This window comes from Ascaphus truei, chromosome 4, assembly GCF_040206685.1.
Source record: "Ascaphus truei isolate aAscTru1 chromosome 4, aAscTru1.hap1, whole genome shotgun sequence".
NCBI lineage: Eukaryota > Metazoa > Chordata > Amphibia > Anura > Ascaphidae > Ascaphus > Ascaphus truei.
This window is the reverse complement of record NC_134486.1, coordinates 348,283,255-348,306,376: the sequence shown is the minus strand read 5'-3', so window position 1 is coordinate 348,306,376 and position 23,122 is coordinate 348,283,255.

The following is a 23,122-nucleotide window of genomic DNA, read 5'->3' as shown; positions in this document are numbered from 1 at the left end:
TAGGGGCTACTGGCCTCCCCACACATAGTGCTCCTTCTCCTTCCTCCTCCCGCTCGGTTCTGACAAGCGTGCTCCCCTGCGCAACCTCTAACCTTCCTCCCGATATCCTGGCCGCCCTATAGGCTCCGTGGCGTCACCTGGTCTTGCTATGCCTGCTGGGACTCGTAGTCCCGTGCGCTCCACCCTATAGGAGCCGCTCCTCTTTCGCGGGCTTTGCAACGTTCAGTGGTTCACACATACTTTCCCCCTGTACTCTCACATATATAAGTGAGTCACACACTAGTGCAGGCATCCCTCAATATACGACAACTTTATATACCGAATTTAGCTATAACGGAATTTATAAATGAGGGAATAAAGTCGATATACAGAATGTTACAGTACATAATTTTGAATCTCTAAACTATAAAAAACAATTCTAGCTCTTCCCCACCTCCCTAGCAGAGGCAGAGGTATAATAACACTCCTCCCCGCAGGGAAGAGCACATGGGTAGGCCCCAATCTCAGGCTCCCAGGCGTGTGACATTCCTTCCTCAGGGGGAAGGAACAACCTACAGATTTAGGGCGGTACTGCCCTTAAGTACAGCCAGAAGGCGGACACCCCGTTGTCCCAGCTACAACAGGATGTACCACCCTCTGCTGTCACTGTACCAAAGGTGAAGGGGAAAACCCATACCAACTACTGGAAACCTGTTAATACCAGGGTTTACTGCCAGTCCATTGTGTAGAATAGTAGACAGGGGGTACCACGCTACACCTAGATAACACAACATATCCCATTTTAGCACAGAATATGACAGAGTTTTCACAGGATTCAATGTCCGTATTGGTGCAAAATAGCATAACATATCCCACCAACAGGGAACGATGAACTACCTCAAACAGAAAGGGGGCCTGGGAGTTAGTATTACAGCTGACTTAAAAGTATGATTGCAACACGAAAAGCAAGAGGGAAGCTAGCAGGACCCTTGGTTGTAGATGTATTAGGAGCAGAAATATGGAAGCAGCAAATCCAATTCATAGGTAATTGGTAAAATCTCACCTAGACCAGTGGTGCGCAAACTGGGGTTTGCGAGACTTTATTGGGGGGATGCGGCAGTTACCGAGGCCCCGTGCTGAGAGCACGAGGCCTCTGTAAATTTACTTACCGGCTTCAGTCCCCCGTCTCCATGGCAACGCAGCGTCAAAGGATGCCCGTGACGTCAAATGAGCTAATCCTCATCCGCTGTGTTATGAGCGCCATATCCATCGCAGAGATCGGGAGTGCGAGTCATATGAAGCCGAGCCTACCTCTTTTTTCCACCTCCAATGGGACTGTCTGCACTACCCAGCCGGGAGTGGGTGCCTTTCCCACCGGCTTTACTACTCATTCATGTGTAACACTCATCCCCCCGCTAAAGCTCAGCAATTTTCCTCCAGAGACCAACACCTACAGTATCTTGTGTCTATGGGAGTCTGGGAACAATGTATCACTGACAACTCCCTATGTAGCACTTGCTTATGTGCTGTTTTATTTATTCGATTACTAAAGATTTATTATATGAATTTTGCGCTGGTATTATTCTCTACCATTGTCTTTCTATTGATACTTTGAGCCATCTTTTTTTACTAGCTGCACATTTCACTTGTAGAGCTCAATGCTCCTAGAAATTAGGTTAATATTTACCTAATTGTTTAACCCACTATTAACACTTATTTTGTCACATATCACGACATAATTTTGAGCGCACCTTTATACACTTTTTTTTAGGACACAGTAGAGAAGCATACTGTATTTCAGAGAAACACAAATGCTCTGAACCTGAAGGATGGTACTGTATGCTTCTGCTTTACAGAAACAATGGTGTATTCATGGATTAGCCTCCCAAAAAAAGTAGTAGAAGCTGATACAGTAAGGGAATACAAAAATGTTAGGATAGACATTAAGCTATCATACAGTAGCTATAAAAGAAAGCCAAGAGTCAGATATGAGGCTTTACAACATATAGGAAAATGTGCAGTCTAGGTGGGTTAAGAGCTTCTTATTTGCCATCAAATGCTATGTTTCTATTGTTTCTATGTATTGATGTAATACTTTTTTGTGTATTATTTGTTGGTGTTTATGTTGTATGTTAACACATTTAGTAACTATGCAATGCATTGGTAGCCTCAGGTGCAAAAAGGGGTTCAATAAATTCCTGCCATTGGGTTTTGTAAGAAAGTCTAGTACACAACATGATAAAAGTGTAATAAATCCTCCCCCTCCGCACCTGCACCACTTGTGCTATTAATACTGCATTCTCAGTTGTATCACTAACACAGTTTAACGCAGAGTTAACCCATTTTTTTTTCCGTGTGAAAATGAGATGAATAATGCTAGCCCTTTCAGTATAAATAATTTTATCTTAATAAAGAGGTAATTCTAGAAAATATCACTACTATACCATTTCTTAATTAACCAAAATGTTAAAGCAGCTACATCAAGGGTGGCCGACTCCAGGCATCAACGGCCATAAACAGGCCAGGTCCCTGCTTCAGCACAGGTGGGTCAATCAGCAGCTCACTCACAATTACTGAGCCACTGTTTGAACGACCTGTGTTGAACCAGGGATATTCCGAATACCTGGCCTGTTGGTTTCCTTTGATGATTGGAGGTGACCACCGCATAGCTACATCAACCTTTAGTGAATTTAGACCTTATCGGTTATTCATTAAAGTGTGATAATGCATTATACCATATGGACTTGTATAGAACATTCTCTGCAGTAGTGCCTTATTGATCCTATTGTTCTTGAATAACCCCTGGCTTGAATGTGAATTAAAGCATGCTAAAGCGAAGCATTCCATTGTCAACCAGGACTTACAGTAAGCATTCAAAAGTCATTGTAAAGCTCTTTTCATTCCATAATACACATAATCTAATTGAGTACAAATATTGGGGAAGGGTGAAATGCTCAAAATGATAAATTAATATATTGGTTTGAGCAAGAAATGTTACAGTATTAACATATCTTAAATATATTAAAGTAATGATGTTCTAAGATGTTAAATACAAACAAACCTCAAGGTGGCACCAAAGCAGCAAAAATAAGCAGATGTGACAATTCTATATTTCTGCCATCACTCATAAAAATATTACATTGATAACACAAAGCAAGATACTCAGGATAGCTGATTGCACACCTTCCGATGCTGTCTAATTTACTTTGAGTGGAAACAGAATTAAGATACATGACTTGTAGGGCATAAAAATGAAAAGATACTGTGCTTACGAATAGCAAAGAATAATCAATTCAATAATGGAGGAAAATATAAAACCTGATATTTTGTCATAAATACAGTAGTTGCCATTCTGAAATGTAAAATGAGAAACTCACATATAATAATAATTAGTTAGATAGTAACATAGTAGATGAGCTTGGAAAAAAAATCCTTCTTTAGTCCACTAATGGGTGCATGCCATCGGGGCCTACTTGGTAAATACAGATACAAATAATAATAAAGCAAATAGTCACAATCATCAACCGAGTTTCTAATATGGGCAACCTAAGACCCCTTCATCAATGGCTATTTGTCATTCACTTATTTGATATACAATGATTGTAAATCCTCTGAGGAAACTGGAAACTGTGACATTTCAAAAGCTCTGTACATAGTTGTATAACTCTAAAGAACTCAATTGGCATTGTATTTTGCTCCTGGTTTTTTTCAGCCAAGATGTCTGATTTTACACTTTTTTGCAACACAGTATGGCCATATTTACATAGGCAAACACTAAAAAGGGTAGTAGTTTATATAGAAATATTTTAAAAGCAGAGTACCGGTGAAGGAGTGCGATGGGTACTGGTTTTTGCTATCAGCTGGCAAGATGTTGAGACATGTCTGGATGCTTATAGACAGGGGTTTTAGTTGCAATTGATAAGCTTCACTGTATCAGAGCAAGTGAAAAGCCTGCACTGGAATCCCATGTCACAAATATATATAGCCAGGACCCCTCTGGGTTCTCCTTGGCCCAGTTGGTTTCCTCTTACCTGCCGGCTTGGGGCGCGCGCAGGGAGATGCTGGGTACCGCCCGAGTGGCAGGCGGACCCGGCACAGTGTAGGGCGGCTGCAGTGTAGAGCAGGGAGCGCTCTGGAGGCTCCGCGATGCACCTGTCTAGCAGGGGCCGCCATGTTGGGGTTGGTATATGCGCGGATCACACATTGCGCATGCGCAGGATGGCCGAGGCAGCTGTGGCGGCCATTAAAGGTACTTTGCGCATGCGCAGTGATGCGCGAGTTGCGGCCATCTCATAGCTTAGGCTCCGCATGGGACTACAGCCCCCAGCAGCGACTGGGCTGCGATCACATGGGCGCGAACAGCCTATAGGGATGTAGGAAGCATGGCTACTGAGGATTGATACATTTGGCACACTGGAGAGCCACGCCAGTCAGACGGGGAGCAGAGATTGAGCACGTAAAGTCCAGGGAGCTGTGCCCCCTTAGGCCCCAGGTACGCCCTGAGTACCAACAGTTTGTGGATGCTTCAAGGACAAGCCCTTAGATAGGGACATTGCTCCATTTAGTATTATAATGTCAAGGACAAAGTCCAGACGCCGCGCCGTACTTGTAGACTGTGGTCTGGGACCAAACCACCACTGCAAGATCTAGAGACTCTCTTCACGGTGGAACACTCCAGTGGGAGTCCACTCCATGTAGAGGCAAACACCATCACTGATGGCGACGGGTCGGGACCAGACGGGCCCCTTTCATCAGTTGGTCGTGCCGGCTGCCGGAACACCCGGCAGGTATCACATCCCAAAAAGTGCGCCAACTATAACACACACTTCCTGTGGGTAGCTGTACTGCACACTTTGGGGTGGGTTGGCTCCTGTGGAACCCAGGGTGGTTAGGTGCCCAGGGCACCACTGTACTGTGAGGGAACTGCACCAAGGTGTATAGGGTGGTGTTTGGAAAGTGGGTCACTGTGTGGGTACGGCCCTGTGAGGTCAGTATAAGATATGTTGTTGTGTTATAGTGTTAGATACGATCAGTAAACCTGTTACTATATACAAGTGTGTGTTCATTATATTGGGTCCTGTGAGGGGGTATCCAGCAGTGCTAGAATCCTTCACAGGTGGAGGCACTGTCAATGGACAAATCAGACACACCCCAGGCTCCCTGCAGCAGAGGGTCAGGCCTCCTGTGATTCTAACAAAATAATTAAATCCAAACAATACGTGGTTACCTTCATGTCCAGCAGGTTGTTACAAATGCGGACGGCTGAACTGTTTGACAAGTAAACATATTGTCAATAAGAGTAATGAGTTTATGTCTAAAGTCACTGGAGAAGTATGCAAAATTAAACAGTTTATGTCCCTTATATTTCTTTCCATTACTCACCCAACCAAGGACTGGGGTTCCTTGCTTTGGAAGCTGCATTTATTGTGGTTTTTGGTTTTGAATACACCTTTCCAACATTCACATCCTTAAAATATTTGAATTGGTGCCAGACCCTTACAGTTTTTTATATGCTTCGGATTGGTTCATGTCACACAATATGTATTTCACTTCATTTATTTAATTTATCATCTATAATTTTGTCATTCATTTTTAGATTAGGTCCTTTATTATTTCAATTGGCACTCTCGTGGCGCACCCGTTTTCCTTTTGCTTTTGTTCTCCTGTGAGCCTATCAGGTAAAGCGCACCACACGTAGTCTCCCTAGACATGGGGCAAAGGGAGCTACATATACTTTAGACTTCCAAATGTGAGACAATCAAAGATTTGGTGGCAATGTATTGAAGAATATAGCTCTGCTGTTTCCCTTAATCCCCTTAGTATATGTATGATTGCATAAATAAAGGTCCAAGGGAGTTATTACTTTTTCGCCCTCATAGGGGCAGATTCAATAAGTCCAAAGGTTTTAGCATCAAAATAAGATGACGCCGACTTCACTGTATTAAATATTGACATTATCATGGCAATGAGACCGTGAGGACAGGGCAAAGTGGCTGAAAGTGGTGAATGATTTTTGGTTTACCTGAATGAGAAACTATTCTCACAAATGCAAATATATATGTACATTTTTTGATAAATTAATTATGCACAGACTATTTTATAATCTCTACATAGTGATTATAACTGGGCCAACTGACATACAGTATAAACAGAAAAAACTTGCGCTCAATGTGGTCTGTGCTGAAAATAGTGACTTATGAATAAATTAATAATACAACCTGATGGGTGAAGTTTTATGCTGCTGATCAGTGGGAATGGTTAAAACCAAGCTAGATAAAAACAGAAAAAGAACAGCGCAAAAAAACCATTGTGTAGTATATTTAAATAATTTTATAAAAGGTGAAGGTGAGTATTGCACGTACATCAAAAAAAAGGGTTAATAGCAAGACATGTTAGGGACGTGTTACCACTCGGCAGGCACAACGGGATACAGGCACCAGGAATTGGACGTCCTCCCTCAGAATGCTGGTATCTGGATGCAGAGTGTACAGCTTAGCGTTGGGGAACCTTCCCGCGCCTTCACGGAGCTCACAGCAGTTGTTTGCAGGGGTAGATCGCCGCGTCTCTTCCTGGTTAGTCCACGTTGGCGTGTGACGTCATCCGGCAGCGTCTCTCAGCCGGTCGCGTCTTTAGTGCGTCACTCCTTAGCGATATGTAATCGGGCGGTATACAGAGTCCCAAACAAGTCCAGCAATGAAATAAATGTCTCAATACAATGCCGCAATGGGGGTATATGTAAAGAATAAAGGAACGTTCCTTTATTCTTTACATATACCCCCATTGCGGCATTGTATTGAGACATTTGTTTCATTGCTGGACTTGTTTGGGACTCTGTATACCGCCCGATTACATATCGCTAAGGAGTGACGCACTAAAGACACGACCGGCTGAGAGATGCTGCTGGATGACGTCACACGCCAACGTGGACTAACCAGGAAGAGACGCGGCAATCTACCCCTGCAAACAACTGCTGTGAGCTCCGTGAAGGCGCGGGAAGGTTCCCCAACGCTAAGCTGTACACTCTGCATCCAGATACCAGCATTCTGAGGGAGGACGTCCAATTCCTGGTGCCTGTATCCCGTTGTGCCTGCCGAGTGGTAACATGTCCCTAACATGTCTTGCTATTAACCCTTTTTTTTGATGTACGTGCAATACTCACCTTCACCTTTTATAAAATTATTTAAATATACTACACAATGGTTTTTTTGCGCTGTTCTTTTTCTGTTTTGACATACAGTATACATCGGAAATATTCTTCACTGTGGTGAATTGGCCTGTGACGTTGCCTAGGATAATGTTTTTCCACCTTTTAAGAATTACAAAATCATTTGGAAATGTATTATGTGTTTGTAGAATCCCAGCCACTAAATCCTATATACATCAAAATACTATTTTAGTAGGGGGGGGGCTTATATTTTTTCAATAAAAGCTATGTACTGTATCATTTCTATAAATTATAATATTGCAGTAAATAAAAATATCACTTGTGAGTAAAATTCAAATGTCTCAAACAGGTCTGCAACTCTGCTTCTCACCATTATCTTTTAGCATACAGGGTTTCTACTACAGCCAGGCAAATTACATGCAAATGAGCACACAGTGTCACCTTTTATATCATGTCCATTTTAACATGGAGCCCTATAAACATATCACTGCTGTATTACACAGCTTTTCAGCACAGCCTGGGTTAAAGAAGTGTATTGCTAGTAAAATCTACTCACAGACAGCTGCTTTGACCTTTTGAGTCTGTGGTGTGAGGCTGGTTATACTGGCTTTGCAAAGTGAAGTTGGAATAGGCGTCAGCCACACATTATATAAGTTGTGGTGGGTAAAAAAAATGTGACAGAAACGTTCCACTGTACAGTGTACAGCAAATAAAAATATCACTTGTGAGTACATTGTGAGTAATATTGCAGTGTAACACTTAAAAACATTGTGAAATATGGAATGAAAAAATATGGTAAATCTAACATTAAAATGGCAAAACGTGTCTTAGAGGCCCCTAACTAAGTTATAGGCAACTGGACCCACACCAAAAAGATCTCTATTTAAAAGACACAAAGGCAAACACACAAATACAGTTCTTATAAAACCCATCAATTCCTATGTGTTCCTCGCTGCCTCTGTGAGAAAATTACTCCAAGCATTCAAAATCACTGATTTTTTTTGATAACTTCACTATTTGGACATATTTATCACTCTCTGGATATATTTATTACTAATTCAAGTACTTATCCCAGTCCGGTGTATGGACATAAGCTGTTTATCGCACTTTGCAAATCCATGCACACTGTCATTTTTATTGCATTAAGTGAAAAAAAATCTACATTTGTAAAGTAAAGCGATACATTTTGGTGAAATAAAGCAGTGTTACAGGACTTTGTTTTAAATCTGGCCCACAGAGTTCACTGAAGCATGCAAGACAAAATAAGAATTATTAATGAGGGAAACTAATGAGGAACCATGGCAGTGACATTGCCCTTATCAGGGCTAACTCGAGTTAACACTAGCAAGCATATGATGGGCCCTCCTCTTATTAATAGGGATTTACTCTTATAGAATACAACAAAAGATAGATGTGCAACACATATATTGACTTCATATTCAATATTGAAAAATAGTCAGTGATAAATAGTGATTAAAACTCAAATTTGTAATGTGAGAAAACTCTCTTGACAAAGCCATAGAGGTGTGAAACGTGTTGAGTGAGTGGTGAGGACGAGGCATGGACATTTGCACCCAGAGATCAGAGGAGAACAGACCAATGTGAAGTGACATCATGGAGTCACTGCAGGAGATTAGATCAGTGTTCGGTGTCTGAGCCAGCGGTGTTGAGAGCACCTCTGAGCTCCTGCTCCAACTCGTCCTTAGTTTCACCAATGTGTTTTTTTATGTGAAAAGGCTGAGGCACAACACGGTAAGTGTACTTTTTTGGGACCTGATTTTATTGATTTTTTATTTCATATATAAATCTTAAATGATCGGTAGCATAATTCTTTCTAGAAAATTTCCCTGAGATCTGTCCATCTGAGAGATATTTGAAAATGATCCTTGCCACAGATTTGGCAACGCTGTTGTAATGCCTGGGAAATGTGAATGCAAAAGACTGAACATTCACACATATACCACACATTGGGGAGATATACTGTACCATATTGTTCTTTTTATTTTTCCCGTCACGAATGGTTGCGCTCCCCTAAGGTTGAAGATTTCTTACATGAGTAAGTAACCCCATGGAGAACCAAAAAAAAATTGCACTTAAGCTGCTTCACTTCAGCAATTAATATACATCAAGCTGCATTGGATTAGCATGACAGCAGCAGGGAAACATTATTGACAATTGTGTTCTTTTCCTTTGCAATGTCAACTCTGTTGCAAATCTGTAGTACATCAGCAGAAAGTCTAACTTTCTTGCACAAATCCACTATGTCACTAATTATGACACTAACGAGCACTAGCCCCTCTGAGGCACGCCACTCTTCTAAATAAACTCTGTTTACCACATCACTCTAATCTGGTCTGTCACCTAATGTCTTATTCATTCGTCCACTTTAGGACCCATCCCGTGCAGTTTTAATTGATCCCTGTCTGGATGCTTATAGGGAAAGAGCTCCTGTGGGAGTCAAGAATAATTGTGGCAACCATAACAAGCTATTTTATTCACCAAGTACAAGATTGCAGACACTGACTGGTTTACAGGGACTTGTATTCATAAAAACATACGTTTTAGTCACAAATATACATTTTGGTTTGCTCTTTATCAAGGACTGCCAAATTTGCGCAGGTCTGTAAAAAGCACAAGTACTGTAATTTAAAAAAAAATAAAGTACCAGATATTAAATTGTTAGAGAACACTCCCCCTCCCCCTTCCTCTCTGTAGCAGGGTACCCCCTGGCTACTAAATCTACCCAATGGGCTGGCAGTAAACCCTGGTATTCACAGGTTTGCCAGTAGCTATCATTGGGTTTTCCCCCTTCATCCTTTGGTGCTGCGCTTGAGGGACAGCAGGGGGTGGCGTATCCTGTTGTGGCTGGGCCAACGGGATGCCCGCCCTCTGGCTGTACTTAAGAGCAGGATCGCCCACTAAAAGTAGTGGTTGTCCTTCCCCATGAGGAATGCAGGTCACATCTGGGAGCTTGAGATTGGGGCCTTCCAATGTGCTCTTCCCTCCAGGGAGGAGTAGAGTGACTATACCTCTGCCTCCTCTAGGGAGGTGGGGAAGAGCTAGGACAGCTGTGAGTGCCCTAGGCCCATAGTGACTGTCCAGGGACTATCTCCGGTGATATCTGAGAGAAGAGACTGTGATATGGCAGGTGACTGCTGAGTACCTGTATTACTGCAATAAGAGTAGTAATAAACACGTTCCTGTTTTGCAATATACCTCCTGCCTGGTGTGTGATCTAATTGGGGGGAGAGTTACAGTTCTACCGTGGGAGATCGCCTCCATATCCCTGGAGCCTACGGCAGATGGAGGCGTGGCACTGCTAAGTCTTATCTGGGGTATGTACCCCAGAAGCCTGTTCCTGTGTACCGCGGACAACTTTGTCCAATTGTTACCAGCAGGTATGCACTACAAACATCAAGTAATGGCCCCGATATGTGTTTGGGGTGGGGATGGGGGTGGGAGGGTGGGGGTGGGGGGGTGGGGGGGGGTGGGGGCGAGGGGGAAAACACCGTTACATCCCTATTTCCATTTATTGTTGGCATATACTGTATACAGTAAACCTCAGGAAAGTCTTGGTTGAGCCTTCAAAAATAGGGTTGGTTTAGAGTACATGGGAATGGTTCGATTCCATTTGGGATAAGTGATGTATATTTAAATCTGAGTGCAATTGGCAGATGTAATATTAATGTAAATGTTAGACAGCAATAGAGAGAAGTATTTTAACCGGAAACTGTATCATTTAATTTGAGGAACTTTTCCATACAGCCTTTTAACTTCACAGCATGCAATACATGCTTTGGACAATATTGGTCAAAAAGTTCTTTGAAGATCACTGTGTCAAAGATACATTGTTGCCAGGATATATTTCTGTGTTTTATTTTATTGTGTATCTAAAATTAATTGACTTGGTCAACAAAGTTAAATCAGTTTTAGATTTTGACCGATTATCGAAGTCAGGGGCTAAATAGATATTCTTATATAGTATCTCATGTTAGATTGTCTGTTAATAACAGAATGAATTGCATTTGGCAATGTTACTGTATTGTCTGCATTGCCTGATGTTGAGTGTGCATGCTATCTGCTCACACTGTAGATGAATGCAAATGTGTAACATGAAATGGGAAACTTCCATCTAGATCTATTAAATATTAAAGCATTCTGTACTTGGCAGCAGCTGTCCCATATTATCAATGCAAACAAATGTATGTTAATTCTTATGTAATATTACTAGAACAGGGTTAAATTTAGAAATCTAATATGGGAGATTTTCTTTCAAATGATGACTTTATTTTCTTTCTAACAAATAATTGTTACATTGGAAACAATTGTCGAACAAAGATAGAAGAAACCTAAGAGGAAAAAGAGAGGGGTGCAAGATTTTTTTGGGTGGGGCACGCACTCTTCTCCAAGTGATTACAAGGGCCCCGCACTCTTCTCCAAGTGATTTAAATGAAATCCCGGGGGACTGCGCAAGGCCTCTGTAATTCACTTACCGTGATTCAGCCGGCTTCGGGTGATGTGTCGCCATGGCAACGCGGCATCAAATGATACCACGGGGTCACGTGATGTCACATGACCCCGCGGCATCATTTGATGCCGGCACACAGGTAAGGGGGGGGGGGGGGGCGCTGTGGGAGTGCTCTTGCAATTGATAGGAAAATTCAGCTCAAAGAAACATGCCAAATAGTTAATTAGATTTGCAATTCTCAGGCGGTGGGCGCAGCACCAGAAGTTTGCGGAACACTGGTCTACAGAAACCAACATAGCTCTGGGTAGTATTACTTTGTTGTTCCTTACTGCTAAGTTTCTTTTTCACAAAGAACTAGTTAGGACATGGCTTCAAAAAGGTCATTGTATTGTATGTCTTTATTTATGTATCTCCAAAAGTATACTCAGCGCTTCATATAGAATACAGTACAGGAAATTATAATAATACAATAAGCGCAGCAAAATCACAAATAGGATTGATGCTAGAGGCCAGCGGGGGTCCCTGAGTGGTCCCCGCGAGTGTCCGTGGGCCTCTAGGTGGTTCCCATGGGTGTCCGTGGGCCCCACAGGGGTACCTGGGTGGTCCTCGCGGGTGTCTGAGGGCCCTCAGGTGGTCCCCGTTTGTGTCCGGGAGTCCTCGGGTGGTGCCCGTTGGTGTCTGGGTGTCCTCAGCTGGTCCCTGTGGGTGTCCAGGGGTCCTCGGGTGGTCCCCGTGGGTCCCCGCTGGCCTGCGGTACCAATCATGTGGCAATTTGTTTTTTAACACATTGCAATAAATACACCCCCCTCCCCCAATACATACAGTACAGTAATGGGCAAAATTACTATTATCCAGATATGGATAATAGCTCATTTGCCCATTATAAAATCAAACATTAGCCAGCCAGCATAAATAAAGTAAATAAAACGTTCAACTTACCGAAGGGCCTCCTCATCAGCATACTGCAGGTCCATGTCCTCCGTTGCCAGAAAGAATACAAGAAATAATACAATCTAATGGCCCCTATATTAAGTAATAAAATTCTTCTACGATCTGACCATAAAATTTGACGTCACAGGCCATATATAAGGCCTGTACATCTAATTTTAGCTCAAGAAGTCGACGAGAGAACATCCTCTTCTGGATTTACCACGGGGTTTTGAATTGACAGAGGAAGAAAGAAGATTAAAGAAAAGAAGAAAATAATGACAGATGAAGAAAGAAGACAGTGATAGAAAATAAAAGAAAGAAGATTTTTGTTACCTGTTCTGGTGGATGGCGATGGATTGACTTTGATGACGTCGCGGTACGAGAGATTCCAGAATTGCCAGGATTTGGAGGACCAACACTTCTAAAGGTAAGAAAAATATTGAATGTATGTAATTTTATTTTTACAGGGTTTTTTTGTATTTGTTTCTTTTAATGTTTTTCATTGCCCATTGACTGCTAATGTATTAATCTGTGCCCGTTTAGGGTACAGATAAATACAGTGACTGACAATGCATTTTTTGGCAAATGTTTGTTTTCTATTGATTGTTATTTTTTCGATTTCTGTTTATTGTTTGGATTAAATTGTTTTGAATTTGGATGGCTTGTTTTTAGTACATTTTAGGATTGGTTAGCGTTTTTTTTTTTTTTTTTTCCCAATGTTTTTATTAGGCATTTTTAGAGAATACAACATTTCTGACATATTTTGTAGCCTAATATTTTCCAAAACATATTTTTTTTTTAAAGGGGGGGAAAGAAAGGCAACCTAAGTTGTCCATGAAAAAAGGGGAGGGGAGCCTTCATAGAGAGAAGGTAAGGAGGGAGGGTGGTGGGGTAGTTGAGGGGGTGGGAGGAGGAGGGGGGGGAGGGGGTGGGGAGGGGGGTATTGTCATCCTACTGGGCTGATAGGGTGTAGCTGGTGAAGTTCGTACTGATTTTTCCTTATGGGGGGGAGTTAGTCTCCCACCTCCCTGGGTTGGTCGGGGCGCTCTGGTAAAGTGGAACCAGGGTTCCCATATATCCTCAAAGGCCGGGGGTTTTTGTCTGATGTTGGCTGTGAGCCTTTCCATGGTCATTACTTCCCCAATCCTTTTCTTTATTGTATTGAGTGCTGGCGTAGCTGTTTTCCTCCAGGAGGCCGCAATACAGCATCTCGCCGCAGTGAGAATGAAGGATATTAATTTCCTGGTGGGCCGAACTATATTCGGCATGGGTGCTGCCAACAGGAAGGTCAGTGGTTCAATAGGGATTTCTAGGCCTGTGACCTCTTTTATAAGAATTTGGACCTTGGCCCAGTATTTCACAATTTCTGGACAGGTCCACCAGATGTGGGCCATGTCCCCTCTATTACCACAGCCTCTCCAACATTGGTCTGATGCCAGAGGGTAGATCTGGTTTAATCGTGCTGGGGTAAGATACCAGCCAAACATGATCTTATAGATGTTTTCCTTAATTGTGGTGCAAAGGGAAGTTTCTGAGGCTGCCTGCCAGATTTCCTCCCAAGTCTCTCTTTCTATATCAACGTTTAGGTCAGCTGACCATCGCAGCATGTAGTCGTGCTGTGTAGGGGATGTTGAGCGCATTAGAATATTGTATATGTCTGAGATGAGTCCCTTCTGGTAAGACTTGTCCTCACACAAGAGTTCAAATGTCGTGAGAGTGGGGTATTCTGGATGAGGGCACGTAGTTCTGACAAAGTTTCTAATTTGTAGATATTTAAAGGTGTCCAATTTTGTAATTTTAAATTTGTTCCTCAGTTCTTGGTAGCTCAGGAGCTTCCCTAGGCTCAGTACGTCGGCAATCGCCTCTATACCCCGTGTGTGAAAGTGGGCGAACAGCTTAGATCCGCATCCTGGAGGGAATTTAGGGTTATTAACGAAGGGGGTGAGTTGTGAGTTTATGGATGTGAGGTTAAATTTAAGTTTGCAACTGGACCAGGTGTCCCACGTGAATCGTGAGGCCTGTAGCTTAAGATTGAGTAAGTAGCCGTCTCCTCTGTTCAGGCTCCAGAGGCAGGCTTGCAGAGAAGGCAGTTTGGCACACCGAGTTTCCATTCCCACCCAGCAACATCGGGTCGGGTCTGAGTTCCACATTACTACCTGCCTGAGCTGAGCGGCTAGATAATATTTATATAGGTCAGGCACCCCCATCCCTCCTCTGGATCTCGTGGTCATCAGGACTGATCTGGCTACCCTGGGTCTCTTACCCTGCCAAATGAAGTGGAGTAGTCTATTCTGTATATATTTTAGATCGGCGGCCGGGACCTGGATTAGGAGCGTCTGGAATAGATACAACATTCTTGGGAGTATATTCATTTTGATAGAGATCATCCTCCCAATCCATGAGATCTGATAACCTTCCCACCGATCTAGATCCCTTTTGATCTGATCCCATAGTTTCGGGTAGTTATCCCTATATAGGTCCCGATAGTGCCTAGATACATTAATTCCCAGATACTTAATGCATGAGGGGCACCATCGGTAGCTGAAATTTAGCTTGAGGAGTTTGATTGTGGGATTGGGAAGACTAATATTTAGGGCCTCAGATTTGTCGCTATTTATTTTATATCCTGATACCTTTCCAAACTCCGTCAGTTCCATCTGGAGGTTGGGGAGGGAAGTTAGGGGTCTGGTCAAGGTCAGGATAACATCGTCAGCGAATAGGGAAATTTTGTATTGTTCAGTGGCCATAGGTATACCCTGGATGTTTGGGTTTTGTCTTATTTTGGCCGCCAGTGGTTCAATCGTGAGAGCGAAAAGGAGAGGGGAGAGGGGGCAACCCTGTCGGGTACCATTTTGAATGTGGATTTGTTCCGCTCCTCCACCCAATAGTCTAACTGAGGCGGATGGAGTTTGGTAGAGCGCCTGGACACCCGTGAGAAAGGAGTCCCTGAATCCGAATTTTTTTAATGTTTGGTCTAGGAAAAGCCAGTCAATTCTGTCAAATGCCTTCTCTGCGTCTAAGCTTAGTAACATAGCTTGTGAGTCTGTACGGTGGGCATGGTCAACAAGATTAATGATTTTACGGGTATTGTCTGAGGCCTGACGGCCCAGGACAAACCCGACCTGGTCCATGTGTACTAATCTCGGGAGAATTGGATTAAGTCTGTTCGCCAGTATTTTACTGTATAGTTTTAGATCATTGTTCAACAGTGAGATTGGTCTATAGCTACCGCATTGTGTGGGGTCCTTCCCTTCTTTAAGGATTATGGCCAAATTGGCGGACGACATTGAAGATGGGATAGGACATCCTTCTAAAAATGAGTTGAACAATTGTAAAAGGTGGGTGGACAGAATGGGGAGAAACTTCTTATAGTAGGCATTTGTGAAACCATCAGGGCCCGGCGCTTTAGAAATTTTGGAGGCCTTAACGGCCCATTCTAGTTCTTCCGCCGTTATTTTGGCGTTCAGGAGAAGGATTTCCTCCTCTGTTAATGAGGGGAGGTTGCAATCAGCTAGATAGTCAATGGTAGCCGATAGCTCCTTCGGGTCTGGGCTAGCAGAGTGAGCCCTTCGGTTATATAATTTAGAGTAAAATTTAGTGAATTCCTCTGCAATTTTTTTTTCATTGTATAGGAGCTCACCAGCACTATTCCGAATCGCCGTTATTTGCGATCTTTTGTGTATGCCTCGTAACTTGCTAGCAAGAAGTCTGTCGGCCTTGTTCCCTTTATCGTAATACCTCTGACCCGTCCATTTAAGAGCTTTTTCGACATTGTCCATTTGAATTATTCTTAAGTCGCTTCTGGTAGAAGTCAACTGTTTATAAATTTTCCGGGAAGGGTTATTTTTATGCTGTTGTTCTAAACTTATTATTTTGTCTGTTAGCTCTTTGGTTTGCTTAAGTTTAGTTTTTTTCCTATGGGAGGCAATCGAGATGAAATGTCCTCTAATTGTCGCCTTATGGGCTTCCCACAGGTTCGCTGGAGAGGTCACCGTGCCTATATTTGTCCGGAAATATTCCTTAAGGGATTTTTTGATCTCCCGTACTGTCTCCGAGTGATTCAGTAGGGAGTCGTTCAGTCTCCAGGAATACGAGGTTGTTTTCACGAATGGAATGGATAGGGTCAGGGTGATGGGAGCATGATCTGACCACGTGATTGGGCCGATGTCAGTATCTAGGGCGCCTTCTAGGATGTTCTTGGTAGCAAGAAAGTAGTCTATACGGGAGTATGTCTGGTGAGGGGCTGAGTAAAAGGTATAGTCCCTTTGCCCCTGGTGTTGTGTTCTCCAGATGTCTAAGAGTGAAAAGTCCCCCATTACTGTATGTCCTTGAATTTTTTCCCCAGTCTTTGTGACTGGGTGGATTGTTGTCGCCCTGGGAGGCTCGATTTATCTTCTTTAGGGTTGAGAGCCATATTTAGATCACCTGCAATAAGTAGCGATGATAGGTATTGGGGGTCAATTTCTGCCAGAACTGTTTTTAAGAAGTCTGTCTGGTTCTCGTTTGGGGCATATAGGTTAATAAGGGCGATTGCCGAGCCTGAGAGCGAACCGTAGACCACAATAAATCTTCCCTCTGGATCTGCCTGGATTTTAGTAAGATTAAATGCGGTGCCCTGACGAATCAGAATGGCGACCCCTCTGCGTTTACTACTATATGAGGCAAAGTAGCTCCTCGGATACACATGCTGGAATGTTTTAGGCGGCTCCCGAGATGTGAAGTGTGTCTCCTGGAGGAAAACAACATCGCCTCCCAACCTCTTAAGCTCCTGTAGGGCCAGGCGTCTTTTTCTGGTGTTGTGGAGGCCCTTGACATTTAGGAAAATAAACTTTAGAGCTTGTTGGCGTGACATTCTGTTTGGAATGGGCGTTGACTATTTGTAAACTTTGAGTTAAGATGGTAGCTGAACAGCCAAGTGGGACGGGGGGTAGGGTGGGAGGGGAACCGCTGGAATAGGATCAGCGGAGGTAGAAAAGAGGGAAGGTAGACCCTATTGGGGTCTGCAAAGTTTGAAACCGATCTGGTTTAAAGATCGGTTGGGGTGGTTTAAGACCCTAGGGGATCGGGTCCGATGACTGTCTCCAGTAAGGGTGGGCCGAGTAGAGACCCTTAGCTATTGGAAGTTACAGCCAAAACATGCAAACCGTGGGTATAGGGGGAAGTCCCACTTCTCTTTGGATGCTGCGGGGCAGGTGAGATCCAGGGTGACTCCACCTGTGCGTGCTCCACGTCTGAGTGAGAGGGGCGTCTTTCATCGGCGGGGGGGGAGGGGGGGGGAAGAGGGGAGGAAGATAGTGGTAGGGGGGTGCTTGGGGAGGCCGGGGGGGGAGGGGGGGAGGAAGTGGTAGGGGGGAGTTTGGGGAGGCAGGGGGGGAGGGGGGTGGCGGGGGGGGAGGAGGGGGGCGGGGGGGGAGGGGGGGACGGGAGGGCGGGCAGGGGGGGAGGGGGTGAGTGGGGAGGGGGGGGCGGGGGGGTTGAGTGGGGAGGGGGTGAACACAGTGCATGCATCAACCGATCATTTAGGCATAAGTCATTTTCTATACTGTGCAGCGGGAGGCCCAGTGACTCTTTCGGGTCCTGGAGCGCAGGTGAGTTCCAGGTCATTTCCACCTGGGAGTGTTCCTCACCTAAGTAGGTGGGACGTCTTTCATAGGAGGGGGGGAGTGGAAAGGTAGAGGGGGGGAGGGGGGGAAGGGGAGGTCAGGAAGGCGGGGGGGGAGGTGAGGGGGAGATCGGCGTGTGAGGGGGGAGGGGGGGGAGGTAAGGGGGACAGGGAGGGGGAGAGGAGAGGGGGAGGTAGGTTGGGGCCGCACCTAGAGTAGTATGTTATAATGAGGAGTTACCCAGTGGTGAGAGCCTTGGGGGGCTACATCTGTACCAGTTCAGACCTCTGTTGATCATCTGTGGGGGGCCGGTCCAGGTATGCTCTGATCGGGGTCTTGCGTGGGGGGGGGGTAGGGGGGGAGGTCAGGGGACCGGGTGCCGTTGGCATGGGGAGGTGTGCCATCGGGGTTCCCCGCAGACGCGGGGGGGGTGAGGGTGCAGGGGGGTACCAGTCTCGGGTACATGGGGCCAAGCATAGGCGGAGGGGGAGCGGCCAGTAGTTGGGCGTCGGGTGGAGCCGGATGTTCCTCGCGGGCAGCCGTAGGTCCGCTCTGGTGTGTCTGACGTCGGAGGCGGGAACCCATTGTGCCGTCTGATGACGTCAGCTAGCACTCGTCTAGGGCGGAGGGGAGCGTCTCGTTGGTGCGGGTCCTCCTCGGGCGCCATCTTGTGGAGGACCCCAGGTAGCTACAGGGCAAAGGAGTTCCACGTGGGGAGAAATGGACTCACCCGTCGCCATCTTGAGGGCTCCTTGGGGTTGGAGGCTATACAAGCCAGGGTCTTCCTCGAGGTACCAGAGTCAGCTCCATAGGGACCTGCGCTAGCTGTGGTGTCCTTGGGGCAGCTGTGGTTTAATGCTGCATCCGTGATCGAACGTGAGCTGCCGCAATCGCCAGAGAGAGGGGTGGCCACGTGTGGGGGTCTGAGGGTTCCCGTTGCCATTTTGGGGGGGTGCATGATTTCCCTTTAGACGTTGTTGTGTTTGCATTTGTGGTGTGCGCATGAGTGGCTCTTCCAATGTGGACCGAGATTTGTACTGGATAGTCCTCTATTTGTCCCGGCACTGTCTTTGCTCCGCAATCCTTTCTGAAGCTCGGACGGGGATATCTTCTCTGTCTCTATCTCGTGGCCGGCCATCCGGGTGGTGTTCCGGCTGGAAGGGCTCCAGCGGTAGTCCCAGGACTTTGGCCAGGTGCTCCATGTCCTCTGGATGGCGCAAGGTAAGAAATTTGCCCTTATGGGAGACCACAAGCTTGAAGGGGAACCCCCATTTGTAGGAGATCCCCTTCTCACGGAGGAGTAGGGTCAGGGGCGGAGGGCCTTGCGACGGTCCACGGTCCGCTTGGACAGATCATTATAAACCTGCAGCTGCTCGCCTCTGAACGCGATCGTGTTCTTCCCTCTACTTGCTGTAATCAGCTTTTCTTTAGCTGTATAGCTGTGTAGGCGCACGATCGCGTCCCGCCGGCGTTTAGGGTCCTCAGAGCGGGGGCCTAGGGCCCGGTGCGCCCTGTCCATCTCCAGGTCCCGCGGTTCAAGCTCAAGGCAGAGGAGGAAGAAAAAGTCAGACAGGTAGTCCCGTAGGTGTGAGGGCAGTACAGTCTCAGGGATGCCGCGTATACGCAAATTTTGGCGGCGATCCCTGTTCTCCTGATCCTCCTGATTATCCTTTAAGGCATTGATCTCCTGGCCCAGGCGAATAATTTCTTCGTCTGCGTCAGTCTGGTGGTGCGCAGCCTCATCTAGCTTGGTCTCCAGCGTGGTAGTTCTTTCCTGCAGGCCGTGGATGTCCTGCCTGATCTCAGCCACAGCCTCTTTTAGGTTGGTTTGCAGGGACCGTTGGAGCTTAGTGAGTAAACCCTCTAAGTATTCTTTAGTGATGCCTCCGTCCACGGGTGGGGTGGCCTCAGCGGGGCTCGGTGGGTCGTGGGGGCCTTGTTTGCTTTTCTGGCCTGAGGCCTGGGCGCCATCTTGCCTCTTATTCCCCGCCTCAGCAGGCCGCTTTGCGGGCGTAAAGAAGTTCCCCACGCCCTGAGTTGAGGGCTTTTTCCCTTTGGATGTCATCCTGACAGGTTCAGGGGTTGATTTATGGGTTTTTTGAAGTTTTTTTTTTTTGGTGGGCTAAAACTTCTTTAAAATAAGGTTTAGTCGGAAGGGTCTCTGGAGCTCTTCCTTCAGCTGACCGTCCTGTGTGACGTCATCGACACGCCCCTTGGTTAGCGTTTTTAGGAATTTATTTGTTTTGTTGGCTACTAGTTTTAATTAATTAATAGTTTTGTTGGCTAGTGTTGTAAATTAATTAATTGTTTTGTTGGCTAGTGGTTTTATTTGTGGGTAGTGTGAGACGGCGGTTAACTCCTTAATTACTATAATGGTTATTAACCGCTAAGGTGATTAAGGCGTTAGGGGCCATTAGATTGTATTATTTCTTGTATTCTTTCTAGCAACGGAGAACATGGACCTGCAGTATTTGATGAGGACGCCCTTCATGAGGACAAGGGTAAGTTGAACGTCTTATTTATGCTGGCTGGCTAAAGATTTGATTTTATAATGTGCAAATGAGCTATTATCCATATCTGGATAATAGTTATTTTGCCCGTTACTGTACTGTATGTGTTGGGGGGGGGGGTATTTATTGAAATGTATTCCAAATTTCTTTTGCAACAGTATTAGTACTGCAGGCCAGCGGGGACCACCCGTGGGCCCCAGACACCCATGGGGACCACCCGAGAGCCATCAGAAACATGCGGGGAACACCCAAGGGTTCCCAGACACCTGCAGGACCACCTGGAGGCTCACAGACATTCGCAGGGACCACCCAGGGACCCCTACCGGCCTCTGGTTTCAATCATGTGTATAAAAAAATAAAAATGCTTTTATGTGGGGGCTCAAGGGGTGGGGTGTGTATTTGTGGTTAGTACATATTGTAATGTTTATTGGGGGCAATTTCCCCCAATAAAGCTGCTGTTGTTCCTTAACCCCGCCACTGCCTTAGCGGTTTGCTGCTAAGGTAATGAAGCTGCCTGTAAATGGAATTTTAGTCCATGGGATTCATGTCGGGGGTCTTTGGTGCTGATATTAATGGGCATCAGCTCCGGAGACTCCCGGCATCAATCTCGCTGCTTCTCGGCAGCTTCTCACCACCATCCTGCCAAATTTTCCTGGCGGAAGGATTTTGAGAGGAAATCTTTATTCTAGAGTCACGATTAGCCTCGATAATTTAATCGGGGTTACAGAAAATATATTCTATCTGATAATTGAAACTTGAATGCAACAATTGGGGACTTCCTTTTGGTTTTCTCTGACAAAACTGTGGTTATACTTATCATATTCCTCTTATGCACCACTATTATGACTACTGATTTGCATTTAAGTATTAAGGTTGAGCGGTTAGTTATCTGCATGTGTATGCAGTAGAGTGGTTGCTATGGATGGGCACATTTTTTACCAAAGTTTGAATTCATGTTTGAAACATACCATTCTTTTGCATTTTCAAATATTTCCGAGATCCCTGGAGTTCTAAAATAACGGACACTAATAGTTGGCAATGTGTTGCAAAATTGGACATTTCCAGTCAAATTTTTACTTTGAAAGTTCCTTCAAAATATTCGTCACTTGTGTTCCAAATATTGGAGAGAAACAGAATAGGTGGGATGGGTTAGACTTGTTACTGCTGATTAGCAAGGAAAGGTACTTTAAGACTAAATCCAAATGAGATCCATGTTAAAGCAGCAGGTGGAATTTGTAGTTTTAAAAATATTTTCCCCAAGCCACTTAGAGGAATTATTACAGGACATACAATAGAGTGCGTGGTTCTTTTGTCCAGGTTGGGTTATCAGGAGAAAAAAAAAACAGGGACGACACAGCGAAAAAACGCTCATAGTGAAGTGTGTTTTAGTAAAGTAAAATACTATCAGCAGGTAAGTATTCTGCGTACATTAGCGTAGATAATCACAGGCACATCGTGGGTTATGACATAGGTTACCAGCCACTGGATACAGAGCAGGTCAGGGATAAAGTCGTCATCTATAGGTAGGTGGCCTCTCTCACATTGGCACCATGGATCCTCCTTGATGTCCCACCTTCGGATCAAGCCTTCTGTATGCTTGAACACACTGCGATGCGTCACTGTCCTCCAAACCCCAAAGTTCTGCATGGCTCAAATCGTAATGTGGAAAATGTCCCGGTAGTTTTAAATCAACCAAACTCCTCCCCCCACCTCAGGTAGTGGGCAAACTAATCACCACTCTGGAACCACATCCACAGATGGGTAGTGCACTGAGTCCCATAGAGTTCCTCACATGTCTGGCAAGGTCCTCCGATCGGAATAGCCTCCAAGTCTCCCCCACAACACGAACCGAGGGGTTAAGTGGAGCAGTCAGCGGGGAATGGCCACGTTGGCATACCCACACGCTGTACTAGGGAAAACCTTGCACAGAGCACTAATAAGGCTGAGGCGGAATGCTTGTTGGAAGCGTGAAGGTCAAATCTATGGATTGAGAGGGTGCACGGGGGAATGCAGTTCCTCCATGGGAGAAAAAGGCGCCCAGGTCACCAGGTCACCCTCCTGCTCCTGCATCGGACATACAGAGGCCGGGATTACAAGCAAATGTTCCCGCAATGTTCCTCTCAATCTTATCCAGACGAACACCCATGCACCTATCTATATTCTCCATGCACTCCAAAAGACGATCCATCTTGGCCTCCATTCTTGCCCTGTATTGCTCTATGGAGTGGTCAGTCATTTTGATACCACTTAAAACATACAGCATGCAGGTGACAGAGCTGGATCCTGTGCAAGGAGAGCTGGTGTCATCCAGACGGACATCAGCATGGCTGGGTGCTGGCGGAGGTGAGCAGGGGACTTCGGGAAGAACTTTGGGGTGGCTGGGTGCTGGTAGAGGTGAACAGGGGACTTTGAGAAGGACTTCAGCGTGGCTGGGTGCTGGCGGAGGTGAGCAGGGGACTTCGGGACG